Source organism: Canis lupus, chromosome 23, assembly GCF_011100685.1.
Source record: "Canis lupus familiaris isolate Mischka breed German Shepherd chromosome 23, alternate assembly UU_Cfam_GSD_1.0, whole genome shotgun sequence".
NCBI classification, from domain to species: domain Eukaryota; kingdom Metazoa; phylum Chordata; class Mammalia; order Carnivora; family Canidae; genus Canis; species Canis lupus.
Genome location: NC_049244.1, coordinates 29,732,999 through 29,744,965, shown reverse-complemented (window position 1 = coordinate 29,744,965; position 11,967 = coordinate 29,732,999). Strand labels below are relative to the sequence as shown.

General features: G+C 42.6%; 2 non-coding genes across 2 annotated transcripts; both read left to right on the top strand.

Moving 5' to 3' along the window:
- Positions 1-1,593: 1,593 nt before the first annotated feature.
- On the top strand, positions 1,594-1,665 carry TRNAC-GCA. The gene has a single exon. It is a non-coding gene; the product is annotated as a tRNA-Cys (tRNA).
- Positions 1,666-4,158: 2,493 nt separating this feature from the next.
- Positions 4,159-4,230, top strand: TRNAC-GCA. The gene has a single exon. It is a non-coding gene; the product is annotated as a tRNA-Cys (tRNA).
- Positions 4,231-11,967: the final 7,737 nt, after the last annotated feature.

The following is an 11,967-nucleotide window of genomic DNA, read 5'->3' as shown; positions in this document are numbered from 1 at the left end:
CTGGGGGTCTCCAAGGAGCGGGTAGTAAGTGGAGCCTTGGTTCTGATCCTGCTTTGATATATCTGTGACTTTATTTACTTATTTATTATTATTATTTTTAAAAGGTTCATCCATTTATTTGAGTGTGTGCAAGAAGGCATGCGTACTGGGGGAGGGGTAGGAGGAGAGGGAGAGAGAGAATCTCAAGCACACTTGTTGGTGAGCTCAGAGCTCAAGGAAGGGCTTGATCTCAGGACCCTGAGACTGTGACCTGAGTTGAAATAAAGAGTCGTGTTCATAACTGACTGAGCCACCCAGATATGCCTGCAACTTTAAACAGCTTCCCTCCATCTGTGTTTTCTTGGTCTGCGAAAGAAGTGGTTGGAATAAATGATCTCCAAATCCCTTCCAGTGCTGGTTCTTAGATATGAAGCATATACTACATTTGTTACTGCTAAAATCTCAACTCCCACTGATGTTTCAGGTGAGAAAAGAACAATGAGCAAAACATGCATTGTGATTCTCTTCTTGGCTCTCAAATCCAGCCTGAGGCAGAGGAGAAAAAGAATAGAATGGAGTTTCTCCCCTGTCTTAACTCCCAACCAACCACAACCCTGCCTGACACAAAATGGCCATCGTCAATTTAGGATCCTTTGAAAAGACCTGAAAAATGTATGTGATCTGGGAAATCAGCAGAAGAGAGACTTCTCAATAGGTTTAAGCATGCAAGAGTTCCATAAGGAGGACTTGAACAGTTTATTAGGGTGAGAGATGTCTTTATATAAAGCCATGATCAGGAATTCATCAAAGTATTGCAGTCAAAAGAAAAGAATGCTTCCAAAAAGAATTGGTCAAAGTTATAAACTGCAGGGAATGCAAGTAAGAGGGGTTAGAGACATGAAATACAGGTGGCCTTAATTGCGGTTGTGTTTGGAAGTTGAAAAGGAATCTTTGGTGGTAGGTAGGACTGGGATAAATAATTTACTTAACCGATTAAAGGCTCTTGTTTGGAGCCTTGTTTCTCTTCATCAAATGACCTTTTGGAGTTGACAATATTCCAAGTTCCAGGCAAATTATGTTACATAAGAATCCAACTCACTGACCATCTGTCTTTGTAAGATTAAAATCATCTTACAGTTATGGAAAAGCTATCTCACACCAATCATTATTTATACATTTTTTTTTTCAGAATCAATTCAATGTAACAAATATCTATGGAGTGCCAATTATGAGCTCAGTTCTGTGAAGTCATTAAGAGGAATGAGAATCTCAGTTGCTAGGAGTGCTGGCTATAAAGGAAGTATGACAGGCATTATATTGACGTTGCCATTTGTGAAAAACCTGATGATTTTTACCTGGCACTGAGATTCGCTTTATGTGAGATAGGGTGGACAGACAGGCTCTGAGTATTGGGAAGCATAAGAAGAGTTTCTGGGCTCCGAGAGCTTTGTTCTCAGGAGTCCTGTCTTTTTTCATAATAAATTTCTAAGGCTTGTAATGCCCAGACTCCTTCCAGGCAGCACTCTCTCTAATTATAGCTCCCCTGAGTCATTGGAGGTTTCAGAACCAGAGAGTCGAGAGAGAGATAGACTATAAAAACAAGCTTCTATCACTGGGGGTATAGCTCAGGGGTAGAGCATTTGACTGCAGATCAAGAGGTCCCTGGTTCAAATCCAGGTGCCCCCTGTACACTCCAGTTTTTGCTTCCGAATAATATAGATGGACTTTGGCTTAATTATTTTCTGTAGCTCAAGGCTGAATAATAACTAATGTCCCTTGTATATATGCCAGGCACTAGTCTAAATTCTTTACATCAATTAACTCCTCCATTTCTCTCCTAAATTTCACAAGAAACATACCATACCACCAGAATCTTCATTTTACATGAGGAGACAGACTTAGAGATGTTCAGTAATCGGCTAATGTTCAAAAGTCTACAAAGAGAAGGTCTAGAATTTGGAGTCAGAGCACACAGCCTTGACGACTCCATGATGCTACTCATACTGTTCTAGTGTTAAAAGTTTTGTGACAAAATTCCACTTAGTAATGCTCCCAAAGTACCAGGACTGTAGGGTCAATCCAGCAACTCAGTGAAAGTCTTCATTCACAAAACACTGCTAGAGGTGAGCATGAATGGGCCCGAAGTTTAGGGAGCTGCACTCTTTTCCTGCTCTAAAGCTTGAGGAATCTCTATTACCTTTCCACCTCCAATTCATTTTCTGCAGCCTCGTACTCCCAGCGTGGGTGCCTTCACTCAGGACCCCGGTGTGGGCCAGACGTCAGACCTTGGTCTGCGTCTAACCACTGCCCACAGCCCAGACAATGCTGCGTCTTTAGATGAGCCTGAACAACACACAGAGCACCTACTATGAGCCAGAACTGTGCCAAGTGTGAACCCAAAGGTGACTAGGCCTCAGTGTGCTCTCAACCAGGAAGTTGGCCTGCAAAGTACAAAATCAGAGTGACGTGAACTGCCCGGAGCTGTGCCAGCACCAAGCATGCAGAGGAGGCAGTGATTCCTTCCGTTTAGAAGGTTAAGGCAGGCTTCCTTGAGTTGCTGATGGCAAATTACAGTTGCAAAGATGAATAATATCTCACAGGACAGAGGGTGGAGTGGAAGAAGGGGTATGGGGGTGGTGGTGGAGTTCCAGGCAGACAAGGCTGCCTGGGCAGAGGCTGGGGCCAGACGGATGCAAGTGGAGGCAGCTAGAGCACAAAATAAGATGTGGGAGTGTCAGAAGATGATGTTGAAGAGGCAGATAGGGATCCAAATGAAAAGAACTCTGCATATCGTGCTAAAAGACTTGCAGTTTTTGGGAAGGCATTTTTAGGGGTGTGACCTAGATAGACCCCATTTTAAAACAGGCAGCTCTGGGAGCAACAGGGGGATGGCTGCCAGTGCTGGAGGCTGGGAGGCCATTTAAGGGGTGGTGGCACTGCCAGGGTAGGAGTGGGGTGGAGCTAAGTGACGTCAGAAGTAAAATCAGCAATGCCCAGTGATTAACTAGAACTGGAGAAGAGAAGGTGAGAGAAGCCCAGAATTGTGTTTTGACCAAATGACTGAGTACACAGTCCAACCAAGACAGAGAGGAGGCTGATCATATGGTTAGGGAGGCAGGCCTGGCTCTGAGTCCCGAGCCTACACTGGAATCCCTGACTCAGCACCTCCTAGCTGTGTGACCACTCTGTGCTTCAGTCTCCCTACCTGAAAAATACCTAACTTCACTGGCATTTTTTAATGATCCCCTGGGAAGTTATGGGTAAAAGCTTTATTACTGTGTCTGGCATGTAGCAAGTGGCCAGTATATATGACCTGTTATTATTACAAAATGCAAAATGGGAAGAGGTGCAGGTTTGGGCGGAAGGTGACGAGTTTGTTTTGAGGCCACTATGTACAAAATCTGAGGTTCCTGTAAGGCCTCAGGGGCTAGCGACTGGGAATGGGTGTCTGAGCACTCAGAGAGCTTGTGAGCTGAGGCTCTGGCTGCTGTTCACTCCTCAGCTTCATGGAGGCAACAGGCCTTGTTGCAATGGCAGAGATTTCCTTGCCCTTTCTTCTCGATCTCAGAGATACACATGATTAAAAATCCCCAGACTGGAACCGAAGGGAATAGGAATCAGAAGTGTTCAAAGGTGAATTGTGGACTTTGGAATACCTAGATGTTGTTGTTGTTTGACTGTAAAATAAGACAGTTCATCCTGGATGAGATCTTCTTTGAAAATCTGATGAAAGCATACACAATATATAATAAATGCACATAAAATGCACATACACCACCTTTGCCTCTAATTTCAGAGTTAGACACGAACCTCTGAAGTGTGTGGATACCCAGCTGAGGTTCCCTCCCTGTCCAATACTCGTTGGTGACCCATAATACTTAAAACATTCATCGATGTGGGGGTGGAGGAAAAAACATTCATAGATGTGCCCAGAGATTTCTGGGCAGTGGGTAGTGTATTTTAAAAAGTGGAAAACTATACTGAGAATAACACTGAGCTTTAAGGTGCTGGGAAGAGAATGAGCATATGTGCTCTGGGAAAAGCAGGAGCTGGTGCGGCTGGAAGGGAATTGAGGACGAATTTAAATCCAAGAAGAAGATCAGCTATAAAAGGTATTTATGAAGTATGATGTAACTCATAAAAGTGAAATAGGTGTTTGTGTGAAGCTTATTGCCATCAGGGGGTATAGCTCAGTGGTAGAGCATTTGACTGCAGATCAAGAGGTCCCTGGTTCAAATCCAGGTGCCCCCTGTGTGATCTTTTGCTTTTCTTGGCAGCCTCACTAAAAGACTGGGTCTAGGGTGAGGTAACCAAGGTGACTAGGGTCAAAATTTAAGACTGTGCTCACTCTCATGCAAGTACCTTAGCTTGTTAATTCTCTCACAGTAGAGTTGTGTGCATATAAATTCACTCTTCTTCCAACATATACACACATAAACACAGTCATCCACCCAGAGACATATATACACACACCCCACACACCAGATGTCCCCCGACCACATACACACACCCAGACCCACACAGCATCACACAGACCCACCAACAGACAAAAACACATGCACTTCCTCACATGTACCTTTATTTTCTTTCTGTATATTCAACCTTATTAACCAGACCCTTTCTATCTTGCTTTCCTTAAACTTTTAACCATTTAATAGTTGATTTACAGAAGAGTTATAAAGATAGTATAGAAAGTCCCATATACTCAGCTTCCCCTAATTTGACATCTTGCATAACCATGGCACATTTATCAAAACTATGAAATAAATATCAGTGCAACACTATTGATAAACCTTAGATCAGATGTCACCAATTTTTCCACTACTCTCTCTTTTTTTCTGTTCCATCATTCAATCCAAGATACCATGTTGCCTTGAGTTATAATGGCTCCTTAGTTTTCCTTCAATCTCTGACAGGTGCTCAGTCTTCCCTTGTGTTGCTGTTTACTGTTTTTTTTTATAATCTTAACACTTTGAAAAGTCCTGGCCAGATGTTTTATAGAATGCCCCTTCCTTTGGGTTTGTCTGGTGTTTTCTCATGATTAGACTGAGGTTATGGATTTGGGGAAAAATATCACAAAGGTCATGTGCCCTTGTTGTCCTGTCTTATTAAGGGTAGAAGAAAAGCAGTGCAAATTTTAGGAGTCTGCTATGTTGTAAAATTTTAAAAGTACAATGTCAGAGGCTTGTCAGGATATGCCTTCTAAAGTGAAATAGCACACAGAATGAAGCACATAATTTGGTGAGTCTCTTTGGATTTTGGTGTCAGTGCAGTGGATGTGCTTCTCTGGTATTTCTACTAAATAACAATAACCCATAAGATTGTAAGGTGTTTTTGTGGATCCTAGATCAAGAAAAGGGTCTGTATTTAGTCCAGGCCATAGGAAAAGCTGCTCCTCCATGTGGGGATTATGGCTTAGTATTGGAAGTATAATTGGCAACTCCAGCTTGATTAATTCACCTCTCCTTGTTTTCTACTAAAACAAATTTAGAGGTAAACATTGAATTTACCTCTTTTTTATGTTATTACATGGTAATAACATTTTTGTAATTGTTTATATGTCTATGTATTAGTCAGGCTAAGCTTGGCACTAGTGTGCTGCCAACCCTGAAATCTCAAGAGCTTAACACAAGGAAGATTTATATCTTATCCATGCAAGATCCGAAGCAGGTCTGATGGTCCTTCACCCTCTTGTAGCTATGTCATCTAGGAAAATGTGGCCTCCAGAGTCATCATTCTAGGGTCAGCGAGAGCTCGGGGAGTCATATAAGTTCTCATCTGCCTTAGCTGAGGCAGGGACACACCTCACTTCAGCTCAAAGTTCATTGGACAGAGTTAGTCACATGGCCCCCACTTCATTGCAATGGAGGCTGGAAAAGGTAAGGAAACATCTGGATACTTAGGGAATACTAATTGTCACTGCCATGACTGATCTTACCTACCCTAGCAGGTAGCAATTCTTTTTGATTCTTCTTGTTATCACAGTGAGTGGTAAGTACCTTGTCCATTGAAAGGGCTCAGAAGGTATTTGATGAATAACGGCTATTGGCTAATTGAGTGAATGAATAAACGAAGCAAGATATATAAACAAAGTATATTCTTAAATTATTTGGAGACTGATTTTATCGTAAGGCAAGAAGTATACCTCTCACATTTAAAAAAATGACTTACAGTTGCTTTCTAAACAATCTCTTAAAAGATTCAAATTTTTGTTGAAGAAGACAACTCTGTCTTCTTTTTGTGATGTTTGTCTGTGTCCATAAGTAAGACACAGAATACTAATTTTTTGTTGCTTTGTTTTACTTTGAAGAATAGATGGTTACTACTCTGCCTCTCTTTCTAAAACTGTCCACATCCTGACCTTTACCCATTAAAAATTCAAAATACTTAAACCTTTAAGCATATATCAGAGATTATAGGAGGGAATAAAGCTTTGTTGGACCTTTACCCCCATCTCTTGTTAACAGTTGCCTGTTAAATATGATTGTGTTTGTACATGAGGGTGTATGTTTTACGTATGTACACACAAACATAACAAAAACGTGTCAGCCATATCTTAGGCAATACCTCAGATCTTCTTGTCCCTCATTGTTTCTGAGGCCCTTGGCCAGCTTTTCTCCCTGGGCTGCCACTGCAGTAGCTAAGTATGTAGGGCTCTAGCAAATGTCACTGAGGTCCACCCTGCAATCCCTCTTCTGCCCATACTGGATGCCTCTCGCTTCCTACTCTTGGCTTCCCTCTTGCCATGAGACCTACTTGGCGCCCCCACATGCAGAGTCTGGAAGTGTTCAGGAGTTACTGCGTCATGGGGAAACCTTTCACCAACAAGATACAGAAGCTGAGGGCTAAGTCTTTTCCTCCCTTCCTTAAGATAGACTGTCCTGCGACGCAGTAGTTCATCCACCCTCTGGAGAGGCAGCTTTGTGACATCAATCAATCAAGCACACTTGTCAGCAAAGGATGACCAGCTTGACATGCACATTTTCACTGATTAAAACTTTCTCTGCCTTATTCCTTTTACCTCACTCCTCCCTGGGGTCACACTTTGTGAAAAACTAATAATACCTAAGCTTTTACCTCGAGCTCTAGGCTCTGGGGTATCCAGGTATCACAGACAGAATACTCAGCCAGTTCTCCTTCAGCCTTTACCACCACACGATAGAAATGAATTGCATCCAAGCTCTCATTAAATAGGGTATCATCTTTGCCTGTTTCCAACTGCCAGGATCTGCATCTCTTCCCTTGAGTTTTTTCATTTTATTTTGTTTATTTATTTATTTTTTGTTTTGGCAGCCAGAGCCTATTCTACATCTGTGGCAAGCTGGAAATGCCAGAGTATTAATGGTCCCTGGGAGCAGCCTTTAAATAACTCCTGACAGAGATTACTGTTTAAGAAACTCAGGGTGTTGGGACGCCTGGGTGGCTCTGCGGTTGAGCGTCTGCCTTTGGCTCAGGTCATGATTCCTGGGTCCTGGGATTGAATCCTGCATCAGGCTCCCCTCAGGGAGCCTGCTTCTCCCTCTGCCTGTGTCTCTGCCTCTCTTTCTCTCTCTGTGTCTGTCATGAATAAATAAATAAAATTTAGAAAAATCTCAGGGTGCCTGAGTTCAGTTGGTCAAGCATCTGTTTTGGGTCAGGTCATGATCTCAGGGTCCTGGGATCAAGCCTCCCCCCCACCATCAGACTCTCTACTCGGCAGGGAATCTACTTTTCCCTCCCTCTCCCTTTGCCTCTCCCTCCACTCATGCCCTCTCTTTTAAATAAATAAGTAAATAAATAAATAAATAACTCATATTCCTTACCTCTCTTGTGGGATAACTAGGCCATAATGTTATCTACTTTGGCTCCAGAGTTCCCAGTAGTTAGTCGGGTTGCTCACAAGGTTAACTTGCATGGCAGAGACCAAAGTGACCTTCACTGGCAGCTTCCTTTTTCCTCTCTCACTTCCCCTCTCCTCTATCAGTGTATCCTGTGGTCATCTCCCAAACAAACTCCTTGAATTTGAATTCCTAACTCATAGAGTCTGCTGCTATGGGAACCCAAACCAAGGCATCAGCCTAAGCATGATTTAAAAAATTGTTCTAAATGGATTGTTTTCATTTAATAATATATTCTGTACACGATGTTCAATATTCCAAAGCTTATTTAAAATATGAGAGCTTAAATGCTGCGTGGTATTTGTCATATGGATTGTAGAAATAATAGGTTGGACATTTCAGTTTCCAACTTTTCCTATCCAACTGCAATAAACCTAGTGCCAAACAGAGCCAGATAGGCTTTGTCTCTGGGGGTTAGAGTTGCAAATAAATAAGCTACAGATCGGTCATTTGTGCACATGATAGGAAATTAATAGCCAACCTAGAGATTTTCCCTGACTTCTATTTGATGTTTTTTGAAGGTTGCCCTGTAGCAGGGGTTCTTAGAGAAATATCAAAAGCATCTCGATTGCGTTCTGCTTTAAAAGGAAATGAATTGCTTCCAAGATTTCATTAAACAAGGTACCATCTCATGTCATTTCTCTTGGAAAAATAATGACAGCAAAAGCTCATTATGTGGTTCTTTGCTGCCTGATGGGTTTTGTTTTATTGGGGGGCACATTGGGCTTCCTGCTTCCTAAGGGACAGACCTCTCTCACTCTTAGTTAGAATGACTTCTAAAGTTTTATTTCAATCCCCTGAATGATTTGGGGCCTGTTAACGAAACACTGTCAGTTCTGGGTTTTCATTTGTACATTGGAAGTAATAAGAGTGTTCCCCTTACTAAGTGTGATGTCAGAATGGTATGCTGTCAATGAATCGATAGTGGCCTCTCAGTAAATGATAGCACTTACCTCACAGTGATTTCATTTTCAGCATGGAATGGAGTAGCACAGAGCAGAGGCTGGAGCTTAAGAAACAGGAGGGGACATAAGGGTGGAACATGCAGATATCTCATTAGATTCAGGGAACACGCATGGCTCTCCACTCAAAGGTATCTCCTCTCCATGTTCCTGCTGCTGCGCCAGAGTGGGGCTCAAAGCCCTGCATAATCCCAGCCCTTCTGCGTGGCACGGCCCTTGTCACAGTACACCAGGAGCGAGTTAGAGAGGCTGACTGTCGGGCTCCTCCTCGGACATTAGAATCTGAATCTCTGGAGGTGGGGTCTGGTAATTTCTGTTTAAGAAAGCTGCTTTTGGGGACGCCTGGGTGGCTCAGTGGTTGAGCGTCTGCCTTCGGCTCAGGGCAGGATCTTGGGGTCGTGGGATGGAGTCCCTATTGAGCTCCCTGCAGGGAGCCTGCTTCTCCCTCTGCCTATGTCTCCGCCTCTCTCTGTGTCTCTCATGAATAAATAAATAAAATCTTAAAGAAGAAAGAAAGAAAGAAAGAAAGAAAGAAAGAAAGAAAGAAAGAAAGAAAGAAAGAAAAGAAAGAAAGCAACTACTCTTGCATGTTCACATTTGAAAATCACCAGTCTACTTTGAGCCTTTAACCTGGCTTGTCCAGCCCCTCCTCCCTTGGCCAGGCCGAGGGTTTCTGCCTAATTCAGATTCCTCCTTTTCAAGCCTTCACCCTGAAATGTTACTGCGTGTTCTGTCTCAATTATATACTCCTTTCTAGTTCTGATTTTCACCTCTTATCTTTTGTGTTATACTAAGACTTTAGATCTGCCATTGGGTGTGATTTCTCCCTCTCCCTTTGTCCATGTGTCTGGCAGCTCCAGACAACTCATCTTGGTGCAGCTTAGCTCTCGGGACCTCCGTCTACCTGGAGTCTGATGAGGAAGCTGATATTTCTACTAGGTTTGGCCCCTGCAGAAGGATTGGCCGATTACTAGCCCAACTTTCAGGCTCAGTGCTGCCCCAAGCTCCCAGAGAGAGTAAGGTATGCTTTGAAGATTTAATCCCTGAAGTCATAAACCATCATTTCTGTCACATTTTATTTTTTAGAAACAAATCCCTAAGAGTAGATGACATTCAAGGGGAAGGGAATTAGGCTTTACTTTCTGAAGGGCATATTTTAAAACCACAGAGTCAGTCTTTGGGGAAAGGTTCCTTTCACATACCACCCAATTTATTTATTTATTTTTTTTTAGAGAGAGAAAGATCCCATAAGCAGGAATGGGGGGGTGGATAGGAGGCACAGAGAGGGAGAGGGGGAGTTTTAAACATACTGGGTATGGATCCAACTCAGGGATCTATCTCATAATCTTGAGACCATGACCTAGGTCAAAATCAAGAGTCAGACGTTTAACTGACTAAACCACCCAGGTGCCCCCATACTACCCAATTCTTAAGAGGATCTGCTCTGCTAGCCATTCTGGCAGATTCTTGATGCTTACCTTTATTTTTGACCAGGTGTCCTAAACCAGCCACTAGACAGCCCTTTCTGTCTATTTCCAATACTCATTCCAGGTTGATATTGATAACTAAGGGGTCCTATCTGTTTATAGTGATGAGGTTCAGTCATTTATTGAGCACTTATGTGTGAATTGGTAACTGGTACATTGGTTATACCCTAATTGCCTGTGTCGAACTTGGTGAGTCACATGTCCTAACACAACCAACCAAAGCCTTTGTCACTAGGAGATTTGAGTTAATAAGTTCCAACTTTTTGTATGTTAACCAGGCGCAGAGCTGCCACATAAATATATGCAGTAAGAACAGAATGCAAAACTGCTGAGAGGGTGAGAAGTGGCTGAAATCTGGCCCACACTCCCCTAGCTGAGTTAATTTGGACTCCATGTGCCTAGAGGAAAGGGAAACTTTTTCTAATGTGCACAGACATGCCATTGATCTGCTCAGCGTGAAGCCCTCAGGGCTAATTTTCACATCCGTGTGTGTGTGTGTGTGTGTGTGTGTGTGTGTGTGTGTGAGCTAGCAGTGGCCTTGGTTGGATGTCTTTTTGTTGCACACAACAGAAACCAACTCAAATTGGTTTTAGCAAAACAGGAATTTAAATGAAAAAGAAATCTAGCTTTCATATTTGGCTTCAAACATGGCTGAATCCAAGTACCCAGGTCTGTAACCAGGAATCTGTTTCTTTCTTTTTCTTGGATCTGCCTTTCTCCATGTTAACATTATTTTCAGAAAGATTCTCTAAGTGGTGGCAAGTTGACTAGATTTACCTCCTTCTCTCTTAGCCACCCAGGACAAGAGGAATTTTTCTAGTGTTTCCAGTCCAGTGGTTAAGTGTCATTGGTGTGTTTTGAACTATTCATGTGGCGATGGCCATGTAATTCTCTGATTTGACTGTTTCTAGAGCTGGGGAGTTAGTTCTATCCCATTCAAACTACACTAAGGTTGAGAGTGGATGGTTATCTACTTTTAAAAAAATATTTTATTCATTTATTTGACCGTCATGGTGGGAAGAGAGAAAGCACAAGCAAAGGGAAAGGCAGTGGAAGATGCAGGCTCCCTGCTGCTGCTCAGGGAGCTCAATGTGGGAGCTTGAGACCAGGACCCTGGGATCATGACCTGAGCCAAAGAGAAGCTTAACCAAATAAGTTACCTGCACACCCCCAGCTTATCTATTTTTTTAAATTCTGCTTTTACCAGAAAAAAAGGTGGAAATAGATCTGGGATGGTTTAAAAACAATACATAGCTACTCCATCTATTCACTGGATTCACACTTGGGTATGGCCAGTCAGCATAGAGTCAAATTACAGAAAGGAGACTGAGAAAATGATAAAGAAAATGTATAGATCTTACCCATAATCCTGTGGCAGCTACAGGTTACCTTCAGGTAACCTCTAGGTTCTTTTCTCAGGGAATCGAAAAGCTATTCATGTAGCTCAGTCTGGCCTCTCAGTATCAGCAATATAACCAAGAATCTCTTACATAGCCTCTGGATTTTATCTCATTCCATTTTGTTTTCCATCTAGCTCCTGCTCAGGGCTCCTTGTGGTATACTGCAACCTGGGTTTGAAGAATACTCATGGTATGCTTTGGCTATGTCAGTCCTTGATGTCACTGGCTTTTCCTTTCTCGTTCTCATGCTATCTCGCTTCTC